This window comes from Anser anser (genome assembly GCF_964211835.1).
Source record: "Anser anser genome assembly, chromosome: 20".
In the NCBI taxonomy this organism is placed as follows: Eukaryota; Metazoa; Chordata; class Aves; order Anseriformes; family Anatidae; genus Anser; species Anser anser.
Window position 1 is genome coordinate 10,854,496 of NC_139741.1, and position 15,620 is coordinate 10,870,115.

At 43.5% G+C, this 15,620-nt stretch overlaps 1 long non-coding RNA gene across 1 annotated transcript; it reads right to left on the bottom strand.

The window, feature by feature from the left end:
• Positions 1 to 461: 461 nt before the first annotated feature.
• On the bottom strand, positions 462 to 2,577 carry LOC310884573. The gene is made up of 3 exons (XR_014574288.1): positions 2,443 to 2,577; positions 920 to 1,053; positions 462 to 668 (listed from the first exon to the last, which is right to left on the bottom strand). It is a non-coding gene; the product is annotated as an uncharacterized lncRNA (long non-coding RNA).
• Positions 2,578 to 15,620: the final 13,043 nt, after the last annotated feature.

Genomic DNA, 15,620 nt, shown 5'->3' on the forward strand with positions numbered 1-15,620 from the left:
GTGTGTGTGTGTGTGTGTGTGTGTGCATTCTTAACAAAGACTGTCAGGAGTATGATTAAGAGGAGGTCTGACCAGGATGGCTTCAGTCCAGCTGTGATCAAATCAAAACAGGTGCTGGGACTGGAGTTCAACTGGGGAACTGAGGAATAATTATAGGGTGCCAGTTAATGAAGGGACTGAGTTTGTAGTCTTGCTAAAGCAGTCAGAGACTGACTAGCTTGATGTTGCCTGGACTGAGGTGGCTGGTGAGGAGGATGATCATGGGCATTAAGGACAATGTCACCAAGGGAATTTCTGGGAAGGAAGTTAGGAAGGAATCTGGGGCCAGACACGAGACCACAGGAAAGCAGTTGGCAAACACAAAATCCTCCTTCTCCCCATCCCTCTGGCCCTTAAGTGGGTGTCTATATGTCTCCCTGGGAAAGGAACCAGGACAACAAAAATAATGCTCTTCTGCTCCAGTCCACTCATTTCAAAACTCTTTGCATGACTTAGTTTGGTGGGGTTAGGTTATTGGTGTAAGCCCTCAACCATAGCAAGATAACAGTGCAAATGAAGTTTCAGAAGAGAAACTGTGAACTCAGTTATTCCTTTCAAGGTGGCATTTCTCAAGCTCTTGAAGTGAAATTGCTCTTGACTAAATCAATGAGCTTGAAGTTGGAGCTTGCCTACAAGAAAAAAAAGGTAGTTTAAATGGAGAGAAGAGAGTTTATCTCAATAAGAGTTACCCAGATAAATGAAAAAAAGTCAAGTGTTTGCTGGGATTTGGCTGTGAAATGCTATGCCAAAGGGTTCCAAATCATCGGTGAAGGAACTCCAATATTTACCAAAGGAATTCCATATTTACCAAAAATACTTCAATTTACCCTCCTAGAGACCAGCCCTCCTTCATCTTTGCCCCCTCATTTTAATTAGTCACCAAATATTCAAGAAGTATTCTGGTTTTCTTGTCAGATGATCAGCTCTTTCCACCTCATATGGAAAACAAGAAGAGGCTGTCTGGCTCCCACCTCAACTCTTTTACCATTCTGCTTCTTTTCTTGGATATGGCCTCTGTGAATGGCAGAAGGCAGAAGAATGGTTTTCAGTCTAGTGTCCTAATTTATTAAACTCATTATTTTTTTATTAAGCTCATTAAACAGACCCTGTTCTCCACGGTGACTCTGAGAAGGTGAACAAGTCTCCAGTGCACCCAGTGGCTATTCTTACAAGAGGTGCCTTGTACATTCCCCTAGGAAAATGCTTTCCCCCCTTCTCTGCACTCCACACCCTGGAAAATGCACCATGCTTCATGCAGAATGGGTTCAATTTCATCCATTAGCAACTGAGCCAGCAAAATGCATGGACCCCATAAAGTTCTTGTGCGCTTGCTTTGAAAGAAGATGTTGGACCACAAATAATATTTGTTCATCGCTAAAAAGAGGTACTTCGTGGACAGTCTTCTCCTGTAAGACAGTGTACAATCTCTGAGCCCACTTAATTATCTGGGTTATCTGCTTCATTGCAAGATGTTACAGGACCTGGTGCTGGAAACGTGCAAGCTCTGCAGCAGCCCCTGCAAATAGGATCTGGCTGTTGAACTTGCTCAAATTCCTGTTAAAGGCAATGACAGTTGTGCTGGGAAAAAAAAAATGGGTTCAAATAAATGTTGGCCTGGAGCTCATGTTGACAAGCTGTGTGACTAATGCACTACCTAGAGGACTCCTAGCAGGAAGCGTGTGGGCATTAATGCCAGGCTGAAAGCAAGAACGGTTCCAGCATGGATGGAGGAAAGGGGGACGTGAGAGGTACCAGTGCCTGCGTCACCTCGTCTAACTATAGCTGCTTAGCAGGGTGTCTGAGTACCGGATCCAGTGAAGGGACTGTCTGATGAGACTTCCCTGGCGGCCTCCAGTAAGTTATGCAAAAATCCTCTTTGAAAGAGACCTCTCCAGTAAGCCCTGGAGCAAACACTAATACAGGAGGAAAAGCTCGTGAAGATTAATGTTATTGGGTGGTGGTGGGGAGTGTGGAGGGGTGATTCCTTTTAAACAGTTACAAATAGATTTTCTCTTGGCACTTAAAACCTTACTTTTTTTTTTTTTCTTTGGATGTATTCTTTAACAGCAATTTTATATGAGTTCTGCAGGCAGCTCTGCGTGTCAAGCTGCTCTTATTGCTCTCCAGAAATGGAGCCTTACCAAGCCCATTCAGCACATCACCACCACAGCCTTCAGGGCTTTCCTCTCTTTTCATGAGATTTTATTCCAAAATCTATTTTTCTGCAGTTCCAGCCCATTGCTCTTGTCCTTGCTGCCATGCAGGAGGAGAGAAGTCTCCCCACATACAGACGCTTTTTTGCATCTTAAAAATATAAAGGCTGTAAGTATGTTTTCTCTTTTCTACTTTCATAATCTCCAGTTCCCCCAGTCTTTCCTCACAGGGGATGTTTTCTAGACTTACATTTCTCTGTGGAGGCTCTTCCCAAAAGGTTCTTGCTGTTTTATGGGAGCAGCACCCTTCAGCAAGTGTCCTTCTTGTTGATGTAGAGGGACAAGTCTGTGTGAGCACAGCTGACACATGGCAAGCTCTACTGAGCATCCTCAGCTGCCTCCTTTGTACCCTTCCTCTCTTTTTTTTTTTTTTCCTTACCCAGAACTGAGCACAGGTTATCCCCATCAGGGGAATTAGCAAACAGCAGCTTGTCTGGATCTGACAGCTGGCTGGGAGGCTGTGTTGCTCCATCTGGAGTGATGGGATGTGCATGGCCATTTGTCACTTCTGTCCCCACTGCATGCACCAGCCAAGCTATGTTTCAGCATAAAACATGGTCAGGGGATCTCACTGGGTGATGTCCACTGTGCCTGCTCCAACATGCTTTCTGTGACTGTGCTTTGGGTCCGTTTAAACTCACCCCCTGATTTCTTTCATTACTTCTTGGTGCAGAGAGGGGATGTAAGAAAGCAATATTAACCAAAAGTTGTTTGTGACCATCACTGTTGAAGGATGTGCAATATAAATGAAAAGACTGTGCTGGTGAAGTCGTGCTGCCTTCTCTTACAGACTGTCCTATGGTGGGAGGGCTTAGTCTCCTGCATCTTGGCAGACATGGCAGAAACACACTAGAATCTGCTTTTTATCTGATTTGGCTTGGTTTATTCAGCTTGGTCCCCCAAAAGAGGTTTAGATAACATCGAGGTCCTAGGGAGCAGTGTTAGTGATGTATCCATTGCCATGTTGGCTGATAAAGTCCCTCTGCAGGCGTCTCCTCCTGCCCCTGGCATCTAGACAGGCTCCTGGGCTTAACAAAACATTGGGCCCTAAGTCTAAAGCAGGAACTGTAGGGTTTTTTTGCTGCTGTTAGAGTATGATAGACAAAGGGTTTCTAGCAGTAAAAAAACAGGCATTTCAAAGTTTTTTATTGGGTACATTTATAGTTTAAAGAATTGCTTTAAAAGGCAGCCAGGGACACAGCTTATCCTATGTAAACATCAATATTCTTCTAAATTGATCCTGGTTAATTCACTGTGGACAAATCTTAATTCAGTGTTAGGTTATTTGTGCTGAGTTATTAGGTAGAGCAGTGTGCATTCCAGCAGCACCATCAAGTTGTGCAGTAGCTAAGCATACATGGCAGTGTTTACCTTCCCCACTAAAAAAGGCACATCCGCACTTTTCTTCATGGGTTTCCTTTGGGATCAAGGGGTCCTGATTCAACTGCTCTGGACATTATCACCAGCCCTCATGGTTTCCACTAGCTGTTCTTTAATGTATATCACAGCAAGACCAAACTGAACCCATGTTCAAACTGGAAATTCAGCTCCCCTGGTCAAGAGGTGCTGGGCACCTCTGAGCATGTGGTTTCAGTGACATGGATGCTGTTATTAGGAGGAAAACTCCACACTCAGGTACTGAGACACAGGACGCATGCAGAGCAAGGTGCTTTTGTTCTCACACGCTACAGACCGTGCCCTTCCCTGGCGGGTGCTGTTAACACCAGCCTGCTGAAGCAGAGCAGGAGGAGGAGTTGACTGCCCCGGCTTTGGTGGTGGCTGTCAAGCAAAGGTTCAGTTTTGCATCAGACCCCTGGAGGGAAGCACACTGACACCCTGCTGCACTGCCAAATTAATTCTGTCAGGGTCTGAAGCAGTGCTGTAGCAGAGGCTTTGCTACTGAGAAGGTCGATTGAGGTCCATGGGGTTTCTTCCAGCCGTGGTCTCCTGCAGGGCTGGGGCAGCCCTTATGTGATGGAGGGAATCAACAAATGACCTAGAAAAGCCGAATTTATCCCACATCCAAAAGCAGCACTGTGTTATGATCACGTACTTCATGCTTCATACATATACTTCATACATGTCTAAAAGAATACCAGTAATTGGTTATTTGGAGAACAGGTTGGATATAAAAAGCATGAAAGAGATATTTTTGCACTAAGGTGCCATTTCTCGTTTCTGCAATAAGAGAAAAGGAGAGCAACACAATTTCTTGTGCGCTGGGATGTGCACTCTGCTCCCATCGCTTGAGCAGTGCTTGTACGTGTTCACTGCAGAGATCCCGGGTGCAGTTTCAGTAGCTTTTCTCATTCTGGCATGGAGATTTTCCAAACCAGAAGAGTAAAGGATGCAACCAGTCATCATTTCTCAGAAACCAGTGACAAGGTTTATAATAAAAGCTCACATATATCTGGGTTTGAGCTGAAGCTATCTTCTATTGTCAGTATGATATCTGCCTACGCAAAGGTCTGTTTTTCCATGTGCGGCATAGTTGGCGGTGGAACTGAAAGCACTCATCCATTACATGTAGTGCATTGACTTTTGATAGACCTGCAAAGAAAGAGTTTGCACTTTGCACACAGATTATTGTCAAGAAGTGCAGACGTAAGTACAGTGAATTTGCTGCCGAAAATAGCCTGGCTGTCATGACTGGCATACGAGTGTGTCTTGTAGGGCTTCATGCAGTGATAGTGCCTGTGTGCACATCTTCTTTTACCACTAGATGTCATAAACTGTTTTGTTGTGTTTTGTGTGTTGTTTTTTTTCACTTTCTGAAGCTGCATTTAGTGCATGAGACATCACTTGATGGAGACAGTCACATTGATAATCCCTCAATAAGCTTTCATTTTTGGTTTTGGGGTGCTTATTTATTTATTTATTTTAATTATTATTATTATTTTAAACTACCTAGGACTGGAATATGACGTGCAATACCTTGTTTTAACAGCTGACACGTACCAGAGCAGTATTTCTGCCATGCTGCAAATCACACTACGGCACGCTGGCTGCAGTCTCAATGCTCATTTGGCCTTTGATTTTGCATTTTTAACATTAAACTGCTTCCATGGCCTTCCTGAAAGCAGTGATAACATTTATGTACCCTTGTTTGCATGAAGCTCCTATCTCAGAGAAAAACTGGGACAGTTTTAGATTGCCCTAGTCCAAGTCCGGCTCAGAGCTTGCTGTGTATCCACTCAGTGGCAAGGCTGGGAGGTTAAAAACAAAACAAAACAAAACAAACAAAACAAAACAACAACCCCTTCCTTTGGATGCTGATTAATGTGGTGTGTGTTTGTTTGTTTGTTTCTTTGACAAGTTATGGCTCCTGAAAGGGGAATTGGGAAGTGTCCCAGCATGTGAACCAACCTTCCTGCAGCCAAAGGAGCTGCAATTACCAAGCTGGACAAAACAGCAATTTTTCAAACTTCACCTAAGCTTTATCTGAAGACAAGGGTTGTAAAACCTCTGCTCTGAACTGCACAGCAACATTAGGCGTCAAGAACCAACAAGACTACACTTCTGTGTTTTGAGATTCCTGTCTAGAGTCCCGATTCATGTGTAAGGTAAGCTCTGTTCAGAAGGTGGAGGTATAGCCTGTGAGTATGCAGGGAGCCAACTGCACACTTGGGAGAGATCATACGTTCTTGCAGACCCAATTAATTGATCCAATGCAAATGCTGTGCAAAAACAGCACTAGAAAACCTACTCCTTCTCTCGCTTTCATCTATGCTTCTTTGGTGCTTACTTCCTAGTTGCTGTGTTTCCCAAAAAGAAATGGCATAGAAACGTTATATTATAGGGGAAAAAGAAAAGGCAAATGAGGCCATGCTACTTCTTCAGAGCAAACAGCCTGCAAAAATCTGAAGCACAACCCTGTTTCTTCCAAAAACACCTATCTATCTTGCAGCCAGCATTTAGAAATATCTTGATAACCTCACGAACAGGTTTGCTTTCTTCATTGTACACAATTTCTGGGAGAGGTTGGGCATGAGGCCTCCTCCGGGCTTTCTGAAGTTCCCAAACATTACCTGAGGTGTCAATGGTTTGTGCTGGGGATAGCCAAGATCCCACTGACTTTTCTTCAGCGCTTCCCAAGAAAAAGTATCTCCATGGTGCTTGGTATGGAGGCAATCTCACAGAAATCATCTGCAGCACTATGCTGGAGGAATTGCATCTATAGCACCCTTGTTTGAACTTTATTTGATGTCTCCCTGGTGCTCTGCACCAGCAAGGAGCAGCTCAGTGAGGACAGCCAGGCCCTGTGCAATGGGGTGCTGGTGCTCAGCCTGCTGCACGGGGACCTCCTTGCATGATGGGAGAGGCGTGAGCCTTGGGGTGAACGTGCTCACGACTTGCCTGTGGTCATAACTAGACATCTTGTGGCCTTCTGAATTTGGAGTGGCAACAAAGAAGGAATTTCATATGGGGGAAGAGAAGAGAGAAGCAGGTGAGCATGGCCACCTGAGGCTGGGGAGCACCAAAACTGGGTTTGCTCTGATGGAGGGGGGGGGTTGCTCATCTCTGAGAGAAGAAGGTGGGGGTGGCTGGTCTGGGTTGACATCTCCAAGCCTCCTTCTCTATCCTTGCCTTCAACACACCTTCTCCCCAGTTTTTCCTCCATTGAGGAAGGACTTCCCTGATGCTCTTGTGCAGGTAGCAGAGAAGTCCGACTTGCGTTGTTTAATGCTGAATATGGGTGCGTGGGTTGCTTTCCCCAGCTATCCTGTGTCTTCTGCCTCAGGCTAGACCCTGGAGGGTCAGTGCTTCCTAGAGGGGAATTTCACTCCTCCCTGGGAGTCTTTTGTGCTGCAGATTTGTCCAGTGCTAGAAGTGAATGGAAAGATGTTTCCTTCCCCTGGGCCATTGAGGAGCGGGAGGTTGCTTTGGATGTTGTAGTAATGTTTCTGTAGGTGGTTAGAAAAGAGGAAGGGCAAATGTCTTCACTGAACACCAGAATGACCTTCAGTAAATCTGGGACAAAGCTACTGACTTGACCTAGCTAAGTTCATTAACAAACTCACAGTGGACACTATCTGAAGGAAAAATGACTTTTTATAGATATAATGGATTTCTTAATTTCCAAATATAAACACAATTACCAGAATGCCTCATTACCCATAAATTATCTTCATGGAATATGGTTCTGTGGGATGGAAAATCTCTGTCAGAAGTTTGGGAAATATCAAAACAAACAAACAAACTCTAGCAAACAATGAAGAAAGCAAAAGTAATATAATTAAGTCCCAAGAGATGCTTATTTCCAGCTTGATGCAGAAATTGTCAATACAATTGAATGGTTAAATATTGACTGAATTGTAATATTTAATCAAGTAGTATTCATATTGTTCCCATTTCAAAAGAGGTTTAGCTGGTTGTTTTATTGGCTTTTTAATCAATGCTTTAATTACATTGGTGCTCTAATTTCATAATAAGCTTGCATTAATTAAGGTAGCTCTTCTATATGCAGACACTAATAGGAAAACCAAACCAAATGAAAACAATATGCTTTTCTCACTCTACACATCAGATGTAAACTGTACTATTTATACTCATTTACTCTTGCAAAGGAAAAAGACACCAGGAATTTATATTACTCAGAATGACCACGAATTCTTTATTTGTTGCTTAGGTCATCTCTGTTCCTGAGAAAGATTTGTGAAAATAAGAGCTTGGGTCAACAATGTGTCATCAGGTTATTCCTCAGATTCTGAAAAACAAACTGTTTGGATATATTAGAAGATAATTGGGGGTCAACATAAATAGAGAAATACCTAAGCTTACTCTTGGGCAAGTCTCTATCTCATCTGGTGTCATTCACTTTTAATATCAGCTCTTACCAGAAGGGCCAGGGAGAGTGGTGAGAAGAGAAAATTGACCTGTTTGTTAAACAGAAGGATTTGTCTTGGTGCTTAGGATGCTCACAGATTCATAAACCTTGAGGAGATCTGCCTCTCATTTTTTCCTAATGTCTTAATACATAGAGATCGGTGGTTAAAGATAGATGATTAGGTTGTAGATGCCTGCACCTGAGCTACTCTTTCTGTATGAGCAGCTGTAACTCAGGAGAGTCTAGAGCACCATGTGGATGAACAGCTTATTAAACTTCTTATTAAGCCTGCCTATGCCTCTTATGTCTTGCTGTAACCTCTCCTAATAACCAGTGTAACCTGGGTGGCAGTGGTTAAGATGAACCTGAGATAAAGATGTTTTGCACCATAGCTAGGAGTTGGACTAGATGATCTTGGAGGTCTTTTCCAACCTTAATGATTCTATGATTCTAAATCAATGAGGCTGTCTTCCATGCTGGCTACCTCCATGCTTTGACAAACCCATCTCCATGGCTGTAGCTTGGTGGGACCAGGGACATCATGGGGCTTTTGGTAGCCTACAGGGTGCTCTGCTAGGCTTCTTCTGTTTGCTGTGCAGCAGACCCATCGCTCCTGGGTGCACATGGGTGCCTAATTCCTGCTGTGACTGCTAATGAAAAAGTAATTCCTAGCCCTTTTTTTTCCTTTTTTTTTCTTTCTTTTTTTCCAGAGAGAAAGCAAGAAGGCAGATAAGAAGGCAGATGACTATTTCTAAGCGTATCTTTGCAGTTTCTCGGTAAATGCAGGCAGCTGCTCCTGGTTCTGATTAGCACAGAGGTGTGAATTGCAAGCTCTGCTCCTGAAACCCTACCTTAACATGCCAGAGAAGTGAACAATTTCCCTGGGATACAGAAGAAAGCATTGTTTTAGCAAATGTCAATAAAGCCTAGTGGTGAGGTCATGTCTTGGACAGGAACATGCTTGGAAGGCCATGAAGATGCTGTTATCCCAAGACTTCTTTGTCACGCAGTAAGACCTTTACAAAGCTGGACTGTTTCAATACAAAGGATTTTCATAATGAGGTCGCTATGACTGGGAGGGTTCTGATATCACCACGGTCACAATAACTTTAATAACACGTTGTTTCACACTTAGAAGTGATGCAGACATAAATGGATTTGTTTAGTCAATGAGATAAGGTGTCCCAAAGGTATTAAGAAATGTCTACGAATATATAAATCAGATGGTTTGGACTGTAAAAGGATGTGTTACATGACGGCTTTTTGGAGCTGCCCCCAGCTGATGCTTCTACATCTGTTGCTCATCATCTGCCAGAGCAAGGAGGCTGTGAGCTGTAAAGGGATAACAGTTTTCCTTGTAAGAATGCTTCATTGATTTTTATTAACACAGGTTGTTAACTCTACCTGCTGGTATCTGCTTAGCTCAGCCTGGGGCGTTCTCTCACAATTTCAGAGCAAGTGTTCAGAGCTGAACTTAAAGAAAGGGATAAGTAAATAAACATCACAGAGCTCCTGCTGCGTGCAGTGCAGAAGATGTCTTTATAGCTTATTGTGAAGGCACCAGCATGTCAATATTTCATAAAACAAATTGAGGAAGAATTAAATGTTAGTCCTTCTTTCGGAGCGTGGAGTTGGCATAATTGCAGCAATAACAACCTTTGTGCTTGAGCAGGGCTTTCTGCTAGAGCGGGTTAGTAGTTCAGCAAGTCTGTTAAAGAAACACAGTGTTTACCTAGGCTGCTGGAGGTTGCTTTGGGTTTCAGGAAAGCCAGCAGTGGTTTTAACCTTTTTATTTGTGCAAGGTCACTTTCTGATTTGGTTAAAAACACTGAAGTAATTGCTATTGTGATCTGAACTCCAGCTTCCTGCCTGACAGATGTCAACAGTACGTACCCTGAATTCTCCGAAGCACTTTATCACGGCAGCACTGTAACTACCTTCCCAAGAAATAACAATGATTCACGGTACCCCTAATATGCTATCTCTCTCTTTCTTAGAGCCTTTTACTGAGACCAATATGAGCAAACCCATATGCTCACCATTTCTTCCATTTGGCACAGTGTTGTCCCTCTTCAGCTGTTTCTTCACTTCTGTCCTCCGAACTGATGCTTGTTTTTCCTATTTATATGGGACAAACATTTTAATTAAATTGCTAGTTTGATTTGTCAAAATACAATGAAAGTTCTGCTCAGTCTCTGAATAGGACAGTAGATAAATGATTTTTAAAATGCTCTCTGAAATTGTGTTTAAGTAATAAAAAATATTCAGAGTGGGTGGTGAAGGTCTTCAGGATTAAAGTGTGGGTTATACACTTGCAAATGCGTTTGCTTTTGGCAGGACTGTGTTGGCAGGGCCTAACCTGGAGCCTGTTTCTGGTACCTGGAGCTTCCTTTCACCACAAGAAACAATTCCCACTTTCAGCATTTTTCAGGCTTTTAGATCCTTTCTGGTTTGAAATGAGAGTAGACACTAAAATTGGCACCAGCAGAGCAGGAGCTGGCACAGCACAGCAACATCCCCTCTACCCAGCTCTGACAGTCATTAGCTTCTTTGTGCATCTCCCTTGGTCAGGCTGTTCACAAAGTCTCCAGGCAACTTCTGGAACACAAAAAGTCTTCCTTGGAGATTGGGGGAGTTGGAATTATTTATTTTGGGGTGCATGATTGCCATATAATTTGAGACCATATAATTTGAGAAGCTAATTATCCCTTGGCTTCTCCTAGCAAGTCTAACCTTTAGCTCAGGGTCAGCAAACCCATCTTGGTGGAGGCAGGAGAAAGCCATGGGTTTTTCAAATACCTCCCACACGCAGGATGCTCACAGCTAGTCCCATCCATACTGTACCAGGAAGGTCCATGCTGCTGCCCAGACATGGTCTGAAAGCTGGAGATGACAACCATTTCCTGGGTCTTTCTTTCAATGATCTTTCAGATTTAGCACTAAGACTGTATGATGGGGAAGAAGATGAAGAACCTCTTCTTAATCCTATCCAGGATGCTTGCTGATGCAGAATTGGCCCCGCATCATGTATGGTTTGTCTGGTTACTTAATGGCAAGGGCACAAGGAGTGCTTAAAGCATTGCTGGGAACTGGAGCCAGGTTGGCAAGAGAAGCATTTAGAGAGATCAAATGAAGACGAGCGGCAGTAACTGGTAATGAGGCAGTGAAAAAACAGGGAGCTTCATCCTTACCTTTCAAACAATGTGAGAGTAATAAATTGCTTGTTCATACCCTATCTGAAATCATCTGCATGTGAGTGAATGTGATTCTTTTAATTTCAGTAACACGCAGACGCCAAGCTTGCTGGTGCTGGCCCAGAGCACAGGCAGCAGCCCGTGTGTGCAGACAGGACAGGCCACAGGATGAGCTCCCCAGACGCACCGCTGAGCCAGTGGGGAGGATGCTTTTGCTATTCAATTCACATATCTTGCTGAACATGCAGATGAGTTTAATTTATATTTAATCAGTCTCTGCAAACAGCAATCACTTGAGAGGTTTTCCATACAACATGCAGTGATTACCCTTATTACAGTGGTACCATTCATACTGCCAGCGCCGGGGTCTCTCAGCCCCTTCACTTCTGGAGCTTTAAATGCTTTCTGTAGAATGCTTTGCGGGCTGGAACTTGAAAAATCAGGAGATGGCTCAGTAGCAGCCACACTCACAGTCATGTTTTCCTTGGGACTGAGTGTTGGAAATGCCTCTGAGAGCCCCACTTTGTCCCTGCGGCTGGCCAGGGAGTGCAGGTGCACTAGAGGGAGGTGACCCTGCCTGTAATAAGAGACCCCCTCATGCCAAGTATTTGTAGTCGGTTTTGTCTCAGGTTGTCTGGGTGTGAAATTACAGACCTCCAGTCTTGCAGAAGATGTGATGAACTTTGACTACTGACTGACGTGTCGAAATCAGCCAGGTGGGGCCTGTCCTTATGCCTGCAGAGGATGTTTTTGGCATCTCCACTGGAGCAGCACATTGCTGGCAGATCAGATTTGGTAGTTTCAGGGCAGGGGCTGAGGCAGAGACATGAATTTTTGCAAAACTAACTTATGATGTAGAAAAAGAAGAGCAGGAGCATTTGAACAACTTCAGCTGGTCCTTTTCCATCAGAGCTTTCTCTATCTGTCCATGTTCGTATTTTAGCTGAAACCTAGGAGTACTCCACCATCAGCAAGCAATCAAGGGAGCACTTCTGGATGCTTGAAGAGGTTCTCGGTCCTGTCTCTGTGCCAGCCACAGGACACTGAAAATGTGCTTGCCTGCACCATCGGCATCATGCTACAGGCTGCTGACCTGTGGTTATGCTGTTGCATTGAATTTGTCTCTGTAGTGACATGTTTGTTTGGCCTGTGATTATCTCAGCTTTCTGTCGTTATAAGGAGAACTATTTTTGACAGCTTATTCTAAAGCCAGCTCATTATGGGCAAGTAGCAATCTAGACAGAAATTGGGGTTAAAAGACATTTATTACGGCATGACATCTTCACTCTGATACTTCCATGCTATTATAATAGTGTAGGTGCTGGTGGCTGTTCCAGGGGATTTATCGTCTTGCCCTTTGGGCAAGCGGTGGTGGGGCAGCACCTTTATTCATTATAAATGGTGTTGTAGATACAATGAAACGGTCATTCCTTTTCAGCCAGTGACAAGAGGGACAGATGGCAATGGAATCACCAGCTTTCAGCCATTCCTTGCTGATCCTTGACCAAATCTTGCATCTATAAAAGTTCCTTAATTGTATCTCCTCCTTCCCCCCCCACCCTTCTTCCCCTCCAAATCTCCCCTATCCTTAGCAGTTGTCATGAAAGCATACCAGCTCCCGAACAGACAGCCTCCTTTCTGAGCAAAGACTAAGAATGGAAACTTTTAGTACAGAATGTGCTGTTTCAGAAAGTTGCAAAAAAAGTACAAGTTGGGAGACTGATGTGTCGCATTCAGCAGCCTCAATGCTAGCAGCAGCGATCAACATCTGCTGTAATTACTTTCTTTAGAACTTTACAAATGTGCTGATAATTTTGGTGGAAAGAAGAATAAATGGGAAAAGATCTGGAAGATACTCTTTTTTACTCTGGAAGACACTCAATTTTTTAATTAAAATGTTTTTGATTTTTAAAAAACTCTTAAAGAAGCAATTAAAACAAGATGGTATTACTCTATACTTACATGGAAAAGCCTTGCCAGGATTAACTAGCTTTCACCGAATAAATTACTGCCTTTGGATTTGCATTAGCAAATACTTTCTATAGATGTTAATCAGGAGGAAGTTTGTATTGAGAGGGTGAGATTGAAGCAGCAAAAGCAGCCTGCAGGGTCATGTGCAGAGTACCTAACTGGGGGAAAGCTTTGTGTCTAACCGAAGCCACTTCATGCTGTGAGTTTTGATCTCTGGGAGACCAATGTTGGAAAGAGGTTTTAGATGGAGCCATGTCTGAATTTTATTCCGACTACAGAAAGCTTTATTTTTTCACTATTTGTATTTCAGTAATTAAATTTGAGGCCTTGGCCAGACTCCATTTAAACAAAGCAAAGAGCCAGGGTGCAAAATGCTGTGCTGTATGATGACCTAATCCAAATCCCACCAAGTCTGGGAATGTTTCCACCGACTCCCCAGGAGCTGGATTGGACCCACACAGTCGTTCCTGCCCCTTGCCAGTGCCTGCTCCCCCGGCAGCTGGCACCTGAAACCTCCTGGTGGGCACAGCTGAAGGACGGACTTCTGGGCACTGTTGTTCTCTGCTGAATGGACAGCACTAAAATAACGTGAGCTAAATAGGCTTTGGCAGACCTGGAGCAGTGGTCATGTTTGTGGGCTCCTCTTATGGTGGGGATAATGCAGTTTGGTCTGAGTCCGAATGTGGCATGTTTTTTTTTTTTCTCTTTTAAAGTTTGTTTTCTCCCTTTTGTCAGTGAAGATTTCCCAATGGTTTCATACCCGCTGCTTTGGCACTGTGCTTCTCCTCACCAAGGGCTGCTGGACAGAGAAGCTGTGTGTTAGTGATGACGCCAGTGAATTTTAACTCCTGAATAGTTCTGGTGGCTAAAACACAGCATACAAACGTGGTTTCATTGAGGACAGGAACTGCAATGGTCTGAATATGAACAATGTTGGCAAAGAGGTGAGTGGTATAGGGCTGGTATCTCCTACCAGCAGCGGATTTCTTTGATTACTCACCCGTTCCTATGATAAATATACAGGAATTCCTATAATACGTTTGATTCATTCCTATAATGAATTCAAGCTTATTCCTAAGCCATTCATTAAAATGCTCTTCACTTACATAACATAAAAGGTCAACTAGAGTGTACAGTATCTTTTTTTTTTTTTTTACTATTGGATCACAAATTTTGTAAACATGTTTCATGCATCAGTCGCTTTTCAGTGGTAATCCATGCATAGATAATTGCTCATACCAAAAGTTGTGATGGTTCCAGGAATAAGGAACGGTATCTGAGCCACCAGGCTGTTGTCCAAATGCTTACAATTAATAAATAATACGAATCCATGAAACGGAGTGTGATACATAGTGTTGTCTGGGGAAAAATACTCATTTTTTCAGAGTTTAAATGAAGGAAGCAGAACTGCTATTTTTGCAAAATAGGTCTAGGGGAAGCACTACAGCCCTATTCCAAGCACAAGGTAGAGGAGATACTCATATGGGCACAGTGGGAGCTTTGGGGCTTGCACTGTTTCTCCCAGCAGGCTACCCACTGTGATCTGGGTCCACATGGATGAAGACTACTTACCTGCATCAATTGTTTCCTTTAAAGCTTTAAGCTTTAAGCTGCTACAAGCAACTTTGGGGACAATCATTATCTTCATACTTATCTCCTCCAGCCAGACGGCTTGCAGCACATGGTGGACATTGAGGACCAGCAGCTGTGTGGAATGGTCTACAGTGAAAGGGAGAGCTCTGGATTAGCCAAGGGAGCATCTGCTCTTCAGGACATACGAACGTGGCTTAGCTGAACAGAGCAGCTCTCATGGTATGAAGCCTTGGTGGCAGCAGAGACAGGATTAAAACCTGTGGTCAATGTGCTCTTTCCAGAAGGACCTAGGCCCATCTGAGCTCAGGGAAACAGGCCCTGAATCTCTGGTAGGTCTAATAAAAGTGGTTCTGAGTCTTTAAGCAAGTGCCATGGAAAAACACATGGCATGGTCTGTCCCTTTGCTTTGAGATCTGCGTGTGGTGCCCACCAACCTCACCAGTCCTGATTTGACTTCCACCACTTCCAGAGGAGAAGTGAAATTCGTCTCTTTGGCATGCTAATGAGTCCTGTGCATCTGTTTCGCTCCTGAAGCGTTGATCCTGGCTCCGAACAGCCACAGCATTTATTCAGCCAGGAGCTCTTTTTGTAATAACAGGCTTTAAAATATGTAAATCTATTTTCAAAGCAAAATATAAACCTCAAATGTTCATGTATCCCTCAGAAGGAAGAAGGGGGTCTCTGTCCTAATATTTTATGCAAATCTAGCTTTTGCTCTTGTACTTGGGCATGAATAAATATCAATGACTGCTTCAAAATGAGGAAAAAAAAACTTCATCCTTC